Source organism: Mycteria americana, chromosome 12 (genome assembly GCF_035582795.1).
Source record: "Mycteria americana isolate JAX WOST 10 ecotype Jacksonville Zoo and Gardens chromosome 12, USCA_MyAme_1.0, whole genome shotgun sequence".
NCBI lineage: Eukaryota > Metazoa > Chordata > Aves > Ciconiiformes > Ciconiidae > Mycteria > Mycteria americana.
In genome coordinates this window covers 1,753,002-1,771,388 of record NC_134376.1, presented here as the reverse complement: position 1 = coordinate 1,771,388, position 18,387 = coordinate 1,753,002, and the positions used below count along the sequence as shown (strand labels likewise).

The 18,387-nt window shown below is 60.8% G+C and overlaps 1 protein-coding gene across 1 annotated transcript in view; it reads left to right on the top strand.

The window, feature by feature from the left end:
* The window catches only part of RAB26 (RAB26, member RAS oncogene family), a 32,195-nt gene that overhangs the window by 7,375 nt on the left and 6,433 nt on the right, over positions 1–18,387 (top strand). The window lies entirely within an intron of this gene.

Genomic DNA, 18,387 nt, shown 5'->3' with positions numbered 1-18,387 from the left:
ACGCTTAGGTGCTGCGGGAGGAGGAGGAAGGGGCCAGCCCTGGTGCTTTGGCACAGCTTTGGGCTTCCCGAGCAGGCGGCTGGGTGCCGGGAATATTTCCTCTGAAGGCTGGGCTTTGACGTCCACCGCTTTGCTCCGTCGTGCCCAGGAGGGGTTCCGCTGGTTGTTACCCTGCGGAGACCCGCAGCTCCCCACAGCCGCCTCGGATGCGGGCGAGCCGGCAGCAGCCGTGCTCTCTGCTCCAGCCTTGGCCGTGCCGCAGTTAATCTGCCTGCTGGGACGGCTGCTGTGCACTGTAAATAAAAGCTGTCACTTGTGACCCTGAGCTTTAAGGACTCTTGATTACATTCAGCCCCGTGCTGCTCTGGGGGTGGAATCAGCGGTATATAATATGTTTTTTTGCATAAGAGATTTGTTGCATCTCTGTTTATTTTTCGTAGCGTGTGTGTGCACCTTCCATGGGCAAAACAGCAGCTGCTGGCTGCCTGCTGACTCCCTCAGCGAGCTGAACTTTGCAGGAGAGATGGCAAGCTCCGTTCCAGCCATGCGAGGTGTGCAAGCTAACACTGGCCACGGTCTGGATTCGGCAAGTCTGGTCCTGGGTCTCATGCACTCAGGGGAGGGAGGTGCGGATGCCCTGAGCACCCGCAGGTCCCCAGCAGATGCCCGCGTCCCTGTCCTCGGGGCGATGCTCCAGCGCAGCGTTTGCCGAGGTGCCTCCCTTTGAGGGGCTGCTGCAGCCTGGAGCCATCTGAAAGCCGAGGGCTGGCTTTTATCTCAGCGGCTGGCACGGAGCGTTAGCAGGGCTAATTTTCTGATGGATCAATCTGGAAAAAGTGGGAGGGGATCTGCTTAGGCTGGAAGAAAGAAACGGAAGTAAATTAATTCCGGCGTGTCTTTCTATACAAAATTAGTCCTGAACGTTCGAGGGAAGGGACTCTGGGCATTGAGCAGTGTTTAGTCTCTTCTCTTCGCACGCTTTGCCGTATAGCGTGGCAACGTGCACGGGGTCGGGCAGGGGGGCTGCTGCAGGCTGCGGTCGGGTGGGTTTAGGTTGGTCCCCAGGGCCATGAGCTGGAGCACCGGAGGGGACAGCCCCGGCTCCGCACCCCTGCGAGAGCACTGGCCTTCCCCTGGGAAGGGCATCTTGGCGCTGCCTGCGTTGCCCGGGCCAAGGGCTTGCCCGGCCCTCCGTGGGGCTGCCGTGCCAGCGGCAACGTGGGTGCGACGGCTCCGGGCCGGGGGAGGCGGGGAAGGAGCCCTGCGTGGGTGCTGGCGTGGCAGGACGGGCAGGGGGATGCCTGTGTGCCTGCCTTGGGTGCGTGTTCCCAGCAGCTCTTTGTCTGAAATTGGCTTCTTGTGCATCTCCTGTTGCTGTATGAATTTTGATAGAAGCCAGTAGCTGATTTCGTACTTTTGCATTTCTCACTGTAAGGAAAGCTGGGCTAAATTTGCCTAGAGGAGCTTTCCTGGGATGCTTTCCACCCCTTCTGCCTGGTTTCGGGAGGCAGAGGAGACGCTGGCACCGGTGCCGTGAGGACCGGGTGCCGTAAGGACCAGGTGCTGCCCGAATCCGGCAGCGGGTGAGGCAGGTCCCGGAGAGCTCGCGCAGGGAGGGCAGGCGCTGGGAGCAGGAACACGCCTCGATTTTATTGATTTACGTCGTATCTGACTCTTAGGACGACAGCTTCTCCGCAGCTGCTGCTGGTTCCTGTTCCCCGCGCCCAGGACGGGCTCTCCGGGGAGTAAATAGCCATTTTTCCTGGGCAACCGAGCCCTGCTTTGCTTTCAGCTGCTGCTCTCCTCCCTTGCAGAGGGACACAGCTTTGCAGTCGGTGAAGCCTGTCATTTGCATGCAGGGGCTCAGTTGCCAAGAGATGCTGTGAGCAGCACCCGTGGCGGGCTGCACCCGCTTTCTCACATCTGCTAGTATTTTATTCATGTTTCTTTGGCTCTTGCATTTGAAAAATAATAAACCTCCTCGGTGTGCTCCAGTTCTGCAGCACACCAGTAAACTGCAAACACCCGTGTGCTGGCGGTAATCCCAGTGGACGACAGGCTCGATTCCTGCCTTGGGGAAGGCAAAAAGAAATAAGATGAATGTCTTCAAAGCAGAGAAGTGCTGGAGTCACTCTTTAAATGAGCGGCTGGAGCAGCCTCGAGACCCAGAGCCTGGTTAAGCAAACTCTTAACCAGTTTGCAGGATGGTGTGAAGGTGTCTGCCCCGCTCTCGGCACGCCGGGGCCTCTCCCACCCCCTCGGTGTCTGGGAAATACCACCCAGAGCAGGCTGTGCGTTTAATCCGGGTGTGACACTTGGCATCCATTTCAGCTGACAGCGAGAGCGCTGGGGACGTGGGGTTTTGCGGGAGATGCTCCTGGAAGGGTGCCGGTGCCTCCCAGGCTCCTGCAGCCCTGCTGCTGCCTGGTGGCTTCCCGGCGTGTGCCGACAGCCGGCATCTGCATGGGTCTGTCCCAGTGCAGGGTGGTTGAAACTAAAAGTGTAAGTAGCTCAGGCGGAGGGCAGGAGGCCTGGGCTGCTCGGGAGCTGCAGAGCCAGGGCACAGGCACAGCAAAAATACGCTCGGGAGCCGCTGGTGGAAGGAGGGAGGTTGTGAAGCCGTTCACCGTAATCTGCTTCTGTATCCTCCTCGTTAGAGCTGTACGGGAGCTCAAAACCCCCTTAGAGGATGGGGATGAACATGGTGGAAACTCAAGAGGAAAATGCAATTCCTGCACATCCGCAGCCTGTTGCGAGCCTACGTGGAAAGAGTGAGCTGAGTCGCTTCCCCGGCCCTGTAGCGTCTGACCACAACGGCTTAATTTCTTAATCCTTTAATTTCTTTTCCAGGCAAGTTGCGCTGCGGCGCAGAGGCGGGTTGGGAAGCGGCGCCCGGGTGCGTGTGGTGCCATTGCAGCGTCCCCTTCCCTGAGCCACCTGCGTTCACCGTGGCCGGGCCACCAGCAGGCACAGTCCTGGCTCTGCGGGCACCCGGGGCTGGCTGTGTGTCTGTCCTCGGCGCGGGGATGGCACCGTGCCGTGGGGATGGCTGCCTGCGCTCCTGGAGCCCTTCCATGCCTTTATCTTATTTCTGTTTTTCCTGCAGCAGCATGGGAAGAGAAGCATTGCTTTGTCCGTCGTAAAATCGTACGAGTTTTTGGTGGTAGCTCCGTGGCCGCGCTTTGAAGTGCCCTGCGAGGTCTCTGCGAGGAGTTGGGTTTCGGTGTGGGGCGATGAACCCGCTCATGCGAGCGTCCTCGCTGCGGCACCCATCTCCTGCGGGGACGGTGGGTGCGGTGGAGCTGCCGCCGGGGATCGCTCTGCCCGTGAGCGGCAGCCGGAGCCGTTTCCCCCCGTCCTTGGGGGTGTGGGTCAACGCCCCGCTCCCCGCTTCGCTCCAGCTTAGCAGGCTCTCCCTGCCAAGGAGCGGGGTGAGGAGGAGGTCGGCGCTGGAGGAAGGCTGTGGGCATACAGATGCGGTGTGTCTGCACCTCTCTGGATGGTGCCAGGCGAGAAACTGGTCCCGGGGAGGCCAATTGGGGTGCTGGAGCATCGGCCGCCCTGGTGCGGAGCCAGGCGTTACGCTGGGTCTGCTCGTGGTGCCGGGCCTGTGAGGGGGCGTTTTATAGATGATAAAACATTTAAATGGGTCTAGAGTAAGTCTAAATGGTTTGAATATTTCATGGAATACATTTGGCTTAATTTCACTTTCATCTTTTATTTGCGATAAAATATTGAATTCAGCTGTGCAGAACTGGGTTTTTCTTTGAAAGCGGAGGGGAGGTGGCTGAGCCGGCGGGGATGGGTGGGCTTTGGGGTGCCTCTGCGCCCCACTGCCGCCCCCGTGATGGGCATCTAGGGGCATCCCTGCCCCATGGCTCTCGTCTTGCTCAGCCCCCGTGACCCCCCCGAGCCCTCGCTGCTTCTCCACAGAGCCGCTCTCTCATTTTGTTACCGCTGATTAATTATTTGCCCCCAGCGGGCTTCGTTTTATTCCCGGTGTGGATGCTGGTGATCTCTGTGTGCACGCGGGGAAGGGCAAGGTGCCGGTCCCGGGTTCGCAGTGCTGGGGAGGGCTGCAGCGGGACGTCGCCACCTTTCCCGAAAAGCTGGTGCGGGGGGAGCTGTCTCCGGCCGAGCTCAGCGGGTGCTGCCTGTGCATCATCCTGCCCCAAAAAGCACCTGCCCCTTCGTCCTCTTCCCAAAGAGCCGCTTTCCTCCTTGCATCTGCAAAGGGTCGAGAGACCCGAATTTGGAGACAGGAGTCGGGGTGGTCCCATCGATGGGGCCTTTGCCGGGCCCTGTGATGGTAACGCTGAGCATCGCTGCGGCAAATCGGGAAGGGAGCAATTGGCTGCTCTGAAGCTGGGAACAGTGAGTGCCGGCAGAAGATCGTCCCCCTTTGGGGGAAGAAAAAAAAAAGGGAGAAACAATCCTTTCCGAGGGGGTCGGAGCTGTGTTTGCGGGGGAAGGAGCCGCAGCGCGGCGTGTCTGAGCAGTCGTCCGCTCGTCCTTGGCCGGCAATGGGGGGACACGCGCTGGTTCCTATGGCAGTGGGGAATTTAGGAACGGAGGGCTTGTTCACCTGCAGAGCCTTCGGAAGCAAAATATTTTGCCGGTGGTGTTGTCCTGGGGGGGGGCTGAGGGATGCAGCGAGCATGGGGCGGCCGCTGGCGGGGAGCCCTGAGGAAGAGGAGGAGGAGGAGGGGGGCAGCTGGGGAAGCACCGGGAGCTGTGGGATTCCTGCGTGGGGCAGTGCTGGTGGCACCACGGGGACATCCTCGCCCCCGGAGCGCGGGACTGGCCGAGCGCTGTGCCCTGCCGTCGTACGCCCGCAGCCGGGCAGAGCCGGGGCGACGCTCACCTTGCTCGGCTGCACCGCGCTGCCTGCGCAGCTCCTGGCCCCGCTCGCAGCCCGGCGAGAGGGGGAGCGAAGCCGCGGTGCTGCCGTACACGCTGCCGGCTCCATCCAAGAGCCATGGAGCTGCCCCTGCTCCCCCGGCAAGGGATCTCCGCCGGAGCGGTGTAACTCATGCAGCTTTGTTTGTCTAACGGGAGCATACAGCGTTTTTAATCCTGGCTAAGCACCGAGTCATCGCCTTGAAGGATTGCAGAACCTCTCGAAAGCGGCAGCAAATATTTCATCTTTATGCCTGCATCGGAAAAAATATTTCTTCCCGATCATAACTAATATGTGTTGGGAGCTCGTGCTCCTTCAGCTTTAAAGGGTGATGCTCACTGCCCTGGTCTGAGGCTGTCCCAGGGCGAGGAGAAGCCCCGCGGGGGTCTTGGTGGAATCAGGCTGGGGAGGTGTTTGTGTTGCAGACGTGGCGGCTCTGGGGTCGGTGCTGCCCGCGGGCAGGAAAGGTTGTCTTCTAGAGGTTGTAAGACCGACAGCGTGTCTCTGAGGATGCAACTGGTCCTGTTGCGAACATCTGGACAGGTTTTGTTTCATTCTGTGGGGTTTTTTTAATATTTAATTTATTGAAAGGAGGGGAGCGGTGCGGAGCCGTGCCCAGCTGCATCAATGCAGCCGAACCTGCCCGGGTCGGATGCCGCAAAGCCGTCCGCCTGCGGCAAGCCCGGACCTCGTCAGCCCTCGTTCAATCCGCCCGTGCCTGCGGATGTTTTCCTCCTTCCCATCGAGGCGCGATGTTCCTGGGCCCCAGTGACACGCTGGGGAAATGGAGGCTTTGGCTTTTCCAGCTTTGCTTGCGCGGGCGTCACCACGGCAACGGTGCGGCCGCCCGTCCCCCGTCCCCCCCTCCCGCTGGCGAACGCCTCGTCCGACGCGCACCGTTTTATGGCATTAACGCGGTTATTAGCGAAGCGCCGCCAAGCCGCCGCCGCGTGCGCCGCGATGCGTGCCGGGGGTGGCAGAGGAGGAGCGGGGGGTCCTGCCCCGGCGCCGATGCTGCTGCTCCTCGTTACCGACGATGAGGCTGAACCCACCTCAGCTCCCGGTACCGTTCCCGCCAGGGAGAGCTGTTGGCATCGGTGCCCGTTGCTCTCAACCTTGAAACAACCCCCGTTAATGATTTTTATTTTTTTTTCCCCCCGAAGCCAAGCGCAGGAGGCTGCTGGAGGTGTCCGGGGAGCACAGACCCTGCTGGCCGGGACCTTGCCCGCCCGCTTGGTCAGCGATGCTGAATTTGGTCCGAATTGCTGGGGTTTGCTTCCCCCGTGCCGCTCGACGGCAGCAGGTCCCCGTCAGCGCCTCCGTGCCTCGCTGCTTCCTCTGACCCGATGACTAAGAAAAACACACCTGCATGGCTGGATGAATAATTCAGCCCAGCCTCGTTACTGGGGAGTCCGTAGCGAAGACCCTGTCTGGGGACCCCCTTGTCGCGGGGGGCTGGTCCCTGGATGAGCGCCCGTCTTGCAACAGGGATTCGGTGCCCCAGGTGGTGCAGGGTCAGTCCAGTCCCTTTCCTGGGCGCACAGGGAGCCCTTCCTGACGCTTGTGCAGCCAGATGGCTGGGCTTTCATTTGTGGGGTTTGTTGGTCGTCCCCCCCACCCCACCCCCAGCGTTAAGCCCACTCGGCTCTTGGGAGCTGCGGGGAAGCAGCCGTTTCTCCGGCATCGTGACTGCGGGAGGACGGCATCGTTTCCCCGGCGTGGCCGGGTGCTCGCCCTCCCGCCCCACCGGCCGCAAAGCCCCTGCGGGCTCACCGCTTTTATCGTCGCCCCGTTTGCCGCACGCCTCAGCGGAAACGCCGAGGGATTGTTGCTACTCTCGGCGTCAATTTTTAGAGCGCGGCGCGGGTTTTGGCAGCGGTGCCGGCCAGCCCACGCAGCCCCGAGCAGCGCCAGCCTCGGGGAAGGACTGGCAGCTCCGCCGGGCTGGCGGGGATGCAGCTTTCTGGGGGTGAGCCCGCTGTGCCGTGCCGCGTGCCCGTGCACCTCCCCACGGCATCGGCATGGCCGGGCTGGCCCCTCCAGGCTGGGCAGAGCAGCGGGGCAGGGCTGGGAAGAGACCCCGGTGCTGCGACGGCCGTGCCGCACTGCCCTGGGCAGCCGTCGCCGGTTGCGTTTATTTTCTGCTGTAACCATACGCTCTTGGGCGTTTCTGTAGGGGCTGAGGGGCCGTGGGGCGTTGCGTGCGGGTCGGGCCGGCGCGTGGAGGGAGCGGGGTCGGGGCTGTGAAGCATCTCAAGCCATGGCACCGCGGGTGTGGGCTTCCTTGGGCTCCCGTGAGTCAGTGCTTTCTGGAAGAAAAGCGTTCCCGGGAGATCACGCATCGCAGGTCTCATCTGAGTGGGCTTTTCTTTTTCCTCTAAGTGCTGAGGCACACGCGGCCTGAAGCCAACCCCGAGCAGCTCGAAAGACGCTGGGTCCTGAGCCCCGCGGGCGTGCTCTCCCCCCGCTCCGGGAGCCCGGCTGCGGGGAAGGCCGGCTCCTTCCCCAGCTCCTTTCCTAGACCTGCCACGGTGTGCTGATGTGGCTTGGAGAAGAATCGTGGCCGATGTGACGGGACCAGAACGGGGCTGGGAATCGCTTCCCGGTGAACCCCGCGGCACGGTTTGGGAGAAGGGGCATCCCTGCGGGGCGTCGCCGTGGTGCAGGCACAGCAGCCCTGCGCAGTGGCAGAACTGGGGGAGCCGGAGCCCTAAGAGGGGTGACCCCGCCTGTCCCTGCCCCAGACCAGAGGTTTGTGTTGGGAGGAGGGGGAATAAAAGGAGGAGCCCGTCCTCTGTCCCTGTGCCCGCTGCCACTGCCGTAGGTAAGTGGCTCTTGGCTGAACGGCAGCGCAACCGGCGTGCCCGTTGCTGCTGCCTCTCGGGGCTTTGCTGACCCAAGAGAGCTGCAGGGATGGAAACACCCAGAACGCGCCAGCGCGACGACGCTGGGGCGTGATCTGCCGCGGGGGACGAGCTCTGCCAGGCCTGGGCGTTGTGCCTGCCGCGGTGGCTTTCCCGAGGGCTTTGCCGGGAAGGGACCGGCTCCTGCGGCATCGCCCTGCTCCGGGATGCGGGACGTGCACAAAAACCAGAGCGCGGTGCCAGCGGTGGCCCCGCGTGCTGTGGTGCTGGCAGACCTGGGAGAGCGGCACCCAGAGCGCGTAATTTAGTGACGAGGAGCTGAGCTCGGAGAGCCGGGTCTCGCTGCGAGGGGGGTGCGTGCCGAACCCCTTTGCATCGGGGTGAGTCGCAGCTTGGCGAGGTGGCTCCCTGCAGGGCTGGGGCTCGGCAGGTGGGGCCGCAGTTCAGCCTGAACTTTCTTAAATACATTAATGTGCTGCACTTAAAAATGTGCATGAATTAATGTGAGAAGTGCTTGACAATGCCTAAAATAACTTTGTTCCCGAGCAAGCGTTAATGCATGGCAGATGTGTTTTTTCCCTCCTGAATAATACACACATGAGATCGAATTGCTCCCAAAAGCTCGGCGCGCTGGCAGTCCCAGGGGCCTGGCATCGCCGGGGTGTTGCAGCGGGGAGCGGTGCAGCTTCAGGGGGTGACTGATTCTCCGGGGGATCAGCCCCTCAGCTTGGCACAGAGGTGGAAATCCTCTCCTGCGGACCCGGCCGCTCCAGCCTGAGTTAATGGCTGCGGCTGGGCTTTCCGAGGGACGTTCCTGGTGCAACAACAAAAAAAAATCAAGGCAATTGGGTGGGTTTGGGTTCGGTTTATTTGCAAAACGGTTTGCAAGTGCCTGTGCCGGTAGCACCCGGCTGCCCAGGAGCACGGTCCACCCTGCATTCCCAGCCCCGAGCCCCTTGCTGCCATCCGGACCTCCCGGTGCCCGCCAGTGGCCGGGCAGGACCGCGGCAGTGTTGCCGTCCGTGGCGAAGCGGAGCCGCTCCGGTTAGCGAGGAGGAGGTAAAACCTCAGAAAATTTTCCCCCAGAGTTTGGAAAGCAAACAGGGGGCCGAGGAGGGGTCCTGCCCTGCGGGGAGCGGGCTGGGGCTCATCACGCTTCAACCCCCTCCGCCGCTGCTGCCGCCGCTGCTGCCACCGCACCGCCCCGTGCATGGGAGCTGCTGCACCGCCGCAGACGTGGGCTGGGACGTCAGTGAGCACCGAGACCTGGTATGTGCCACGCCCAGGGTCTTAATGGACTTGTAGGGACTTAGAAAATGTCATTATGGGTGTTCGGTCACTCTCTTTTCCTTGAATCCTTTGAAGGATTCATCTGGCCTCAGGCTCGCTGCTCAGCGAGAGCATGGTTTTGGAGAGCTGTCTGCCGTAGCTGCAGGCGAAGGATGTGTGTGTTTGTGTGGGTATGTGATAAAAAGCTACAGATTCATTTGTCAGGTATTTGGGGATTTTTTTTTTAGTGATGAGAAATGCTATTTAATAATACTGTTTGCAATGTCGTCTGCAGGAGATGCTGTGTTACTGCCAGATGCTGCCGGGATATTTGCTGCTAGATATTCAGACCTGATTTTTTTTTTTTTTTTTTAAATTGGATTGCAAAGTCTTCTCTGAAACTTTGGGCAAGTTCCCAGACCTTTAGGTGCCAGCCCTCTGATACAAAGAAGCCCGGCTGTGCCGCTGGCTGCAGTTGCAGGTACAGCTGATTGCACGCCCCGTGCTGTGCAGGAGAGTCTTGCTGGCGGAGCCCCGGAGCCTTCCTCAGCAGCATCTTCCTCCGGGCAAAGTGACCCCGCTGCCTTCAGGAAAGCTCTGTTTTACAGCAGGGATCATACTGAGGGCAGACGAGGCTGCCCAGAAGGCTGGTTTTGTAGCTCCGAAACCAAATTATAATATTCCTCAAAACTGGGATAGGCCAAATGGAAAACGCTTGGACCAAGCATAAAGGCAGGAAAAATTAATCTTTTCTAATTTGCCTGCCGTGCCTGAGGGCTGCTCGGGTGGGGGGGGTGAGCCGCAGGAGGGTCGGGCTCGCAGCCCCCCAGGGCTCATCCTGCCGGGCTGGGGGTCCCCTCACTGGGTGTTTCCCGGTGGCTTTCTCCTCCGTGAACTCCACTGCTGCCTGGCTGCTCTGGGGCCGAACCAGTTAAACTCCTCCTGAGCCGGGACGGGTTTTGTGCTGGAAATGAGACGGCTGCTGCAGGACTTCAGTGTGGTTCCTGGGATCCTGCTCCTGGACACAACTGGGCTGGTCCAAATCACCCCCCCCCCCCCGGAGGGATCGTCCTCTTTATGGTCCTTGGAGGCAGCGGAGGATGGAGCGTGTGGGGCCGGGGCACACAGCCGGGGCTGGCTGCCGTCCCCGGGGCTTTGACAAGGGTGAAACAGGGTGCCAAGCCGGTGAGCAGCACGGCTGTTGCTGCGGGATGAGCCGAGGAGCCCGGCTCGTCCCGCAGCTCCAGCTGCTCCAACACCCCACAGGCTGCTGTGATGGGAGCACTGGGTGCCGCAGCACTTCTGACATAGGGACTGGCTGCTTTGGTGTAAAAACTGATGCAAGGCTTTATGTCCCCCTCCCGGAGTAAACAATTCCCTGTATAACGGTAATTGATGACCCATTTTTCATTCTCGTGGCATTGACAGCCGCTGTGTTTGCTGTAAATGAGAAATGATATTGCAATAAATGCTCTGTAGAGATTCTTGTTCTGCTTTGCAGCACGGTATGTCCTTGATGAAGAAAATGAAGATAAATATGTTGAGTGCCACGTTACTTATTCTCGGTATTGGCACAGATCTGCGTGAGCCATCTCTGCCCCCTTTGTTTCCAAGGCTGCCTGGTTTAGAAGTAAGCACGGATATTTTTAAAAATATCTCTTCTATTATAAAGTAGAAAAAAAAGAGACTGAAGGGGTGAGTAATGCAGCCCAGGGTGGTGGGGAGCTGCCGCAGACCGTCCCCGGGTGGGGAGGAGGGATGCGGCCGGGGGCTCCGTCCGCTCCCGGGACCCGACCGTGTGCTGGGAGCTGCCGGGATGGGCTGCAGCCTTCCTGCTGACTTCGGCTTTTTGGTGGCTCTGGTCTCCGGGGCGGCTGTAGCAGATCCTCTCCTGTGGATTTGTAAGGGTGGAAACCCCCAGTTTCCCTGGCTGCCCGCGGGGCTGGGGCGCAGGCTTGCTCCAATGTGGCGGGGACATCTGAAAGCCTTGCAGGGCCACGTCTCCCGCCTGTTGGGATGAGCCTGAGCAGCCCCGTCAGGCTTAAAGGCATCGATAGTCTGAGTCTCGCCTGCCTGCGCCTCCTTCAAGGCACCGTCCCCTTGATCGTCCCTGGGGCGCTGACTTGCTGGTTCGGTGGAGCAGCCGGGCTGGGGAGGGAAAGCGTCGCTGAGCCGGTACTCCTCCACCAGCCCCGGGAGCCGGGTGGCTGCAGGACACGGCTGCCACGGGCGATGCCAAGAAGCAGAGCATGACTTTATTTTAAAACATATAATCCTAACCAGATCCTCTTACCTCTAATCTGTCCCTAAGACAGGATTCTCCACGTCTTGCCAGAAAAACCTTTTATGTGCAGACTGATGTGAATAGAAGATGATAAGTCACTAATTCTTCAGTGCGTCTGCTCTAACAAGAGCCTTGACTCTTATCTCCTGCAGGGCTGGCAGCCAGGGAGATGTTAATTGTGCTTTAATGTAGCGTACATGGCTCTCGACACAGACTGGTGCTGCAGACGTCCCTGGGGCGTTCGCCGGGTGCTGCAGGGTGCGGGGAAGGGGCCGCGCTGCCCTGGAGGCGAGGGGCTCTTGGGGGGATTTATGTAGGGCAGGGCTTGCGGCTTCTCCTGTCTCGCCCGCAGCGTGCGGGGCAGGTTGTGCCCTGGCCGGGGCCCGGCACGCAAGGAGAGAGGGGACGTGGCGAGGTGACCCCTCGAAGGAGGCGGCGAGAGGCGAGGGGGCGCGGGGCCGGCTCCGGCAGCAGAGCGGATCAGAAACGCCGTCTGCTGCAAGGTGCCGTGTTAATCTGCTTTTGGCGGGGTCTGCTGTTGAACTGAGCAGCGAGCGCTAACACGTTATCATTTCGGAGAGGATCTTCGCGCCGGGGATCGGCGGCTGGCTCTGGAGTGTCTCTGCTGCAGGCGGGAGCGTGCAAGTCCCGGGGAAAAAAAGCCAAGGCAGAAGTTTCTATTTTTAGCTGCAGAGTGCAAATGCACAGTGCTGTCGAGGAAATTCATCACCTGCCCTGGAAGACGAATGGTCGGGTTTTCTCTCAGAGCAGATTTATGGGATGAGGCAGAGGGAACCGCGGCAGGGTGTGCTGGCTGCCCGGGTCTCCCCGGGTCTCCCCGGGGACGCGTGCCGGGGCCACTCGGGCACGCCGCCGGCGGTGGAACAGCAGAGCTGCGTTTGTTGCTGCTCTGCAGCTGAGGAGGAGGAGGATCAGCAAAGATGGATCCCGGCGGCCGGGCTGTCCTCTGGCAGGACTTGGCGTGGCTGGAGAGGGACTGTCCCCAGCCGTGCTGTGGCACAGCCCTGGGACCTCCTGCGTCCAGCCCGTGTCCCTGCCCCGCTCTCCCTGTCCCTTTCCGCAGGCTCCAGCACAGCATCGGGCTGTTCCCTCCCCTTTCTTGCGGGGAACGTGCTTCTGCAGTGTTTTTTCCTAAGCTGGGGCTGGTGGGCTGGCTGGCTGCGTTCTCCCCGGAGGTGCTGCGTGGCTGGGCTGTGCCGGACGCGCTGGCGGCATGGCCGGGAGGAACGCCTGCGCTGCCCGGTGGGCTGCTCATGGGCAGAGCAGCCCCGCCATAACGCGCTGTGAAAGCTTGTACGAAGTCGAGATAAGAGCTCAGCGCTGCTTTTATTGCTCCGGTGTCTGCTCGCCGTTGCTGAAACTTAAATATTTGTTCCTGGTTATCGTTTATCTCGCTGAACAGGTCTTGATTTCAGAAGCGCAGATCCTTGTGCAATATCAGCTTCCAGCTCTCTTCCCTTTTGTCACCCCCAGCAGAAATGATGGGAGGTTTTAAAACCCGCTGATGCCAGGGCAGTTTCTCCAACAAAAGCTCTGGACAGCTTTTTCCTTGAGGCGGGGTCCACTGCACCAGCCTCGGGCACGGCCGCGCTCGGGGCTCCTGCCCGCGGCTCCCCCGGCTGCTGAACCCCGCGGGGGGGACGGCAGAGCTGAAACTCGCGCCGAGCTGCTGTCGCACCCCCAGGGTTGTGCGCAGGCTGTAAATAATCCAGAGCTGGAGAATCGGAAAAGCTCCAGCTCCTCGCCCAGAGCCTGCTTGGCTGGCCTGTGCTCGGAGCCAGACCCCGCTGCCGTGTCCCAGCACCCCCGTTTGGGCACTCCATGTTGGCCAATTTGAGGGTTGGGGGGGGGGGGGTGTTTGTTTGGGTTTGGTGTTTTTTTTTTCCATTTTCTCAAACGAAAATGAAATTTTCTCATTTTCAGTCTCAAAAAGCACCCCATTTGGCTGCTTTAATTTTGAGGGACCAAGTTTTTAGAGAACTGCTTGTACTGAGGGAGCAAAGGGGGGGCTGCTCTTCGAGCCCTGACCTTGGCAAAGGGCCGGGCTGTCCCCGAGCCGGGCTGTCCCCGAGCCGGGCTGCTGTGGCTGGAGAAGATGCTGAGCCGCCAGGACCCGCTTGCTGGCAGTGGCACGTGCGCGTGTGGGAAAACTTCGGGCTTTTAATGAGCAAATTTAATGCAGTGTCCTGCTGTTTTGGGCAGATTTCCATATCGATCTTTAATCTATTTTTACAGCCGCTTTTGAAGGTGGTGTTTATTTGTCTGTCTGCTCGGCTCCATCACAGCTGCATCCCAGCTCCTCCCGGCACAGGAGCGTTTGTGCTCGTGGAGGCGGGGGCTTTGCCAAGTGGGAATTTGGGTCCGGGTCCCGCCTTGGCACGGGGCTGGGGTCCCCCAGCACCCCTTCAGCCGGCTCGCCCCTGCCGCGCTGCTGTTTTCCTCCCGGCTTCCTAAAGATAAAGGATGCCCCAGTCTATCACCCGCTCCCCACGTGCTCCCGGTGGGGACCTGGGGACCCGGCAGCCCACCCAGCCCGGCTGGCGCGTGACACCGCAGCCCTGATGCGGTTTGCTGGGTGGCTGCGCTGTCAGTCCTGCGGCCCGCAGCAGAGCCGTTACTGCCGCTAATTAACTCAGGCAGTGGCCCCAGCCGCCTTCCGTCGGGTTTGATGTATATTCGCTAATGCAATTTTTTCCACTTTCTGCAGGAACTCGCCCTCGGTCGGCCGCAGGGGCTGCCTCCGAAGTGCGCTAATGACATTCGGGGTGTTTTTTTTCTTTTCGATTATAAAAGTGGAGATGGGGATGGCTGGGGGCCAGACCCCCACCGGCTCTGGGGACAAGCCCACCGCAGCAGAGGCGCTGGCACAGCCGCGGCCCCCAGCAGTGGTGACGGGGACGGGTGCCCTCAGTCCCTGCCGGGAGCCCGCAGCCCCCGGATTTCTCCCCTCTCCTCCTCTCCAGGCGACAACCCCAACGGTTTGCGGAGGAGCAGGGCTGCGGGCCAGACACGGCAGGGGCCCTGAGCTGGTCCCCAAACGCTGCCCGTCCCCTCTCCCCGCGCTGGGGCCGTGCACGCCGGGCTGTAGCCGTGTCCCGGGACGTGCCGTGCCACGCAGGGCCCACCTGCGCAGGGGGGTGCTCCGGCGGGTGGGTGTTGGTGGGTGCTCCTGGGCAGCATCGCTGGAGCCAGCACCCATCAGAGGCACCGGGGAGACAGGGGTGAGGGGTTCCCCTTGTTGGAGCCTGGATGGTGTCAGCAAGCAGCTTTCCGTTTGTCAGATTAATTGTGAAGCGAGTTAATCCATGTATCGGATTTAATGTTTAAGGCTTTAATTAATGAGCTAATGCATGGAAAAGCTGGGGAGCGGTCGGGTTGTCGTGCGATTCCTGACCCTGGGTTACGCCGCAGCCTGTGCCGGCGTGGGCTCGGGGGGTCTGTGGACAGGCTGGGATGTGCCGGTCACTCCCGGTGTGGTTCACCAGCACCGTGGGGACCCTGCGGGGACCCTGTGGACTGGGGGAGCGGCATTACCCAAACCGCAGCCGCTGACGAGCTGACCCGAGAGCAGAGCAGGGGCACCTTGGTTTGGGTGGCAGCATCGTCCGTCACGGGGTGCACATTTCGGGGAGCAGCGCGGTTTCACCCTGTCACGGGCAATTTTTTCCTCCCTCCTCTCTGCCTCCGAATGGCCGCTCTCGTGCTGCGGGCGCTGGGGCAGGATTGCTGGCGGGGGCCGTTGGTGTGTTGATAACGCTGCTCTTAATTGAGGACCATCTGCACTTGGTAATTTAATTTTTCCTGCATCTGCAAGGTTCCAACTTTATTTATCTGACGTCCTGAGGATTATTTAACTTACGAGCATCGTGTTCCTCCAACAAAGGCACTCCAGGCATTCCACTGCCGCCCCTGCTAGAAGGTATTTTAATAACATTGTCAAAGCCCCAGGAAAAAGCACACATAAAAACTGAAATTGCAAAGGGCGACAACAGAGTCGAGTTGCGGGGACGGCTTTGCTGCCTGCTTTTGCGTAGCAGGTGGCCTGCTGTATTACCTCTATTATATTAAACTGTGCAAGATTAAGAACAAGCCCCGAACAACACAACCCCGCTCGCTGCGGTCAGGCCTGGCGGCGTATTTCACGTTTCAGTGCGTTGACACACATCGTCTTTTGTCTTTGGATGCTTATTAGTCATTAACCCCCCCAGCTGTGCCTTTGAAGGGCTGTGAGTACGGAATTGAACTGCAGCTCCTTGAAAAAATAATAATAATTGGAAGTGGAAAGTCTATTAGCCGTGGTGTGGGGGAAGGCTTGGGCAACTGGTTCACGTGGCCCTGACGGGAGATGTTGGCGGCAGCCCCTGCCTTTTCTACCCCGCTCCTCCCACCTTCTGCTTGGCTTCTTCACCCGCGTTTTGCAGCCGCCCTGTGCTTGGGGCCGGCAGGGATGCAGGCAGGGATGCAGGCAGGAGCCGCTGGAGACAGCTCTGGCTGTGTCTCCTGCCCGCAGGAGCCTCTCTGCAAATACTCGCCCCGAAACGCCGCTCTGTTCCACACCGAAACCCCGGGGAATCCATTTTTTTCCCCAGCCCAGCCCAGCAGCACCTGGATCCATATGCAGCCTTTACTTAGGTTTAAGCATTTCCCCGCCTAAAATGTAGGTCAGTCGTAATTAGTGTGAATCCTGCTGCTGCCAGCTTTGCTTTTAATTAAGCTCCTGAGGTGGAGGTTGATGCACGAGGTGCAGCACTGGAGCTTCAGCTTTTTCGGCTGCTCACCAGATGCTTCGTGGCCACTTCGGCTCGGCTGCTCCATGCTCGGGGCCAGGGCCGTGTTCTCCCTCCCTCCCTCCCTCCCTCCCGCTCGCAGTGGCCGGTCACCCTTGGAGCACGGCCACGGTGGGGACACGGCCGCGTCCCCGGGCGCAGCCGTCCCTCAGCACACGCTCTACTCCGAGCTGGAGGTGCTGGTGCGGCCGTGGGGCTGCGCGGGGAAGGGCACTCGTTTGGTGCGGTTTTTAATGTGAAGCTCCTGCTGTCATTGTCCCTTGTCATCATCCGCGACACCGAGCGCGTTCATCCCCTGCGAGCGCTGCTGGCGCTTGTGCCGAGATCCGGAGCAGCCGCGTGCTCCGGGGCCAACAGGGACGCGCAGAGCGTTTTCCTGCCTCTGCAGCTCCCGGCACGGCGTCCCTGGCGCGGTCCCCGGCAGGTGGCATTGGCAGCCGGTTGCCACCGACTAGGGACGGCGGCGTTTGGATGAGCATCGCGCTGGTGCGGAGCCCGGGGCTCCCAGCCCCATCCGCTTTGCGGGATGTGCCGGCATCTCCGGTGCAGCACCGAGACCTGCGGTAGGACCCGGGGTTTTGGAGGGCAAACTGAGCGCAGAAACCGGATCTTCTGCAGAAGGTAAATCTGCGCCGTCTCACCCACGAAACGGGTGCCCGGCAGCGCGGTTCTCCGTCCGCTGGGATGACGGCGAAGGCGCGGCTCCTCTGCTCGGGTTTTCTCAGCGCTGTTTGCCGGGGCACGTGTTTCCACCCCGGGGACGGCTCGCCTGGCGTGGCCGCACTCGCCTGGGAGCTGGCGCGTGGAGGCACCGGGGCCGGGAGCACCTCGCGGCAGCGGGGACCCTTGGTTTTAAGCACTTCAAGCCTTCGGCGGCCCCGGCTTCATGTCCTGGGGAAAGCCTCAGCTCCGTGCGGGGGGCACGGCGAGCTGGTCCCTTTTTGGCTCCCTGGTCCCTTTTCGGCTCCCCCGCCCCACAGCCTGGCTGCCTATTTTTACCGCTCCCGGGTTGTGAATCACTCCCCTCCCTCATCTCGGTCGCTGCCTTTAAAGGTATTTATAAACCGTGATCGTCTCCCCTGCGCCTGCTTTAGCAGACTGTGTAAATTTAGCGTGCTGGCTCACTCCTGCCCTCTCCTCCTCGTCCGTATCCTCGCTGCTCGGCGAGCGTAGATGTGCAGGAGCCGAGACGCTCCCTCTGCCCTAATTAAAAACATCAAAATGGAAATTAAGAGCTCCACTGGCACTGTCCTGGCAGGGTGATGCTGGGTGCCGGCATCCCGAGGTGCCTGGTAGCTGGTGCCGAGCAGCGTGGGACGTGCGGGGATGGCCCTCGGCACGCGTGTGCCACCGTTTGCCTGGGAGGGTTTTGGTGGCACCGGAGCTGGTGGCGTGTCCGGTGCCGGGGTGCGAGCCGGGACGGAGCCTGTGCTCCTGCCGGTCGGTGGCGGGGAGCGGGGCCAAGCCGGCAGAGCCCGGCCGGGGTCGGGGCAGCCCTGGCCATCCCACGGCCGTGTGCCCCGGGGAGGAGAGAGGACCCCACGCCTGCTCCGGAGAAATGGGATTTAACTCGGTCATCACCGGTGCAGCGAATGGCTGCCCCGTCCCGCTGGCGCACCGTTCCCTGGCGGTGTTTTCATCACGTCCTGCTGATTACCGGGCTAATTTCTGTGGATTGAGCAGGCAAATTAATCTCTTCTCTGCTCCTTCCCCTGGCACTGTTGGATTGTTAGGATTGGGTTTCATTAAAGCTTGGAGAGCCTGGCGCAGCTCACCGGGCCGGCGGTCGCTCTGGGACGGGGTCAGGATCCGTGCCCTGCCCTCGCTGGCTGGCGCAGCCGCCCAGAGGGGCACCGACGGGCTCCCCCCGCTGCTCCCGGCTCTGCCGGGGCGTGCTCTGGGCGGCCGCAAAAAGTTTCCCGTTGGCTTTAAGGAAAACCCTGCAGGGCAGCGCAGAGGGGCACTGCCCCCTCGCCTCCTCCTTCCCACCTTTCCTGCTAAAACCAAGCAAAACAGGGGAAAAAAAAAACCAAACCTGAGAGAGAAACCGCTGCTCAGGGGGAGAAAAATGGGTACAAACGGCAGGAAGAGGAGTTATTTTTAAGTTGCTAACTGAATATGGAGTAGTTGGCTGTGTCTTTTGAAGGCCATTAAGATGGGATGCTGGTGCTCATTAATTTATTGCCAGAGGTCTTCTAGCCTGAGCCGCGCTCCGCACGACCTCAGCCTTGCAGACGTGAGGCTTTAACTGTCCAAATGGAT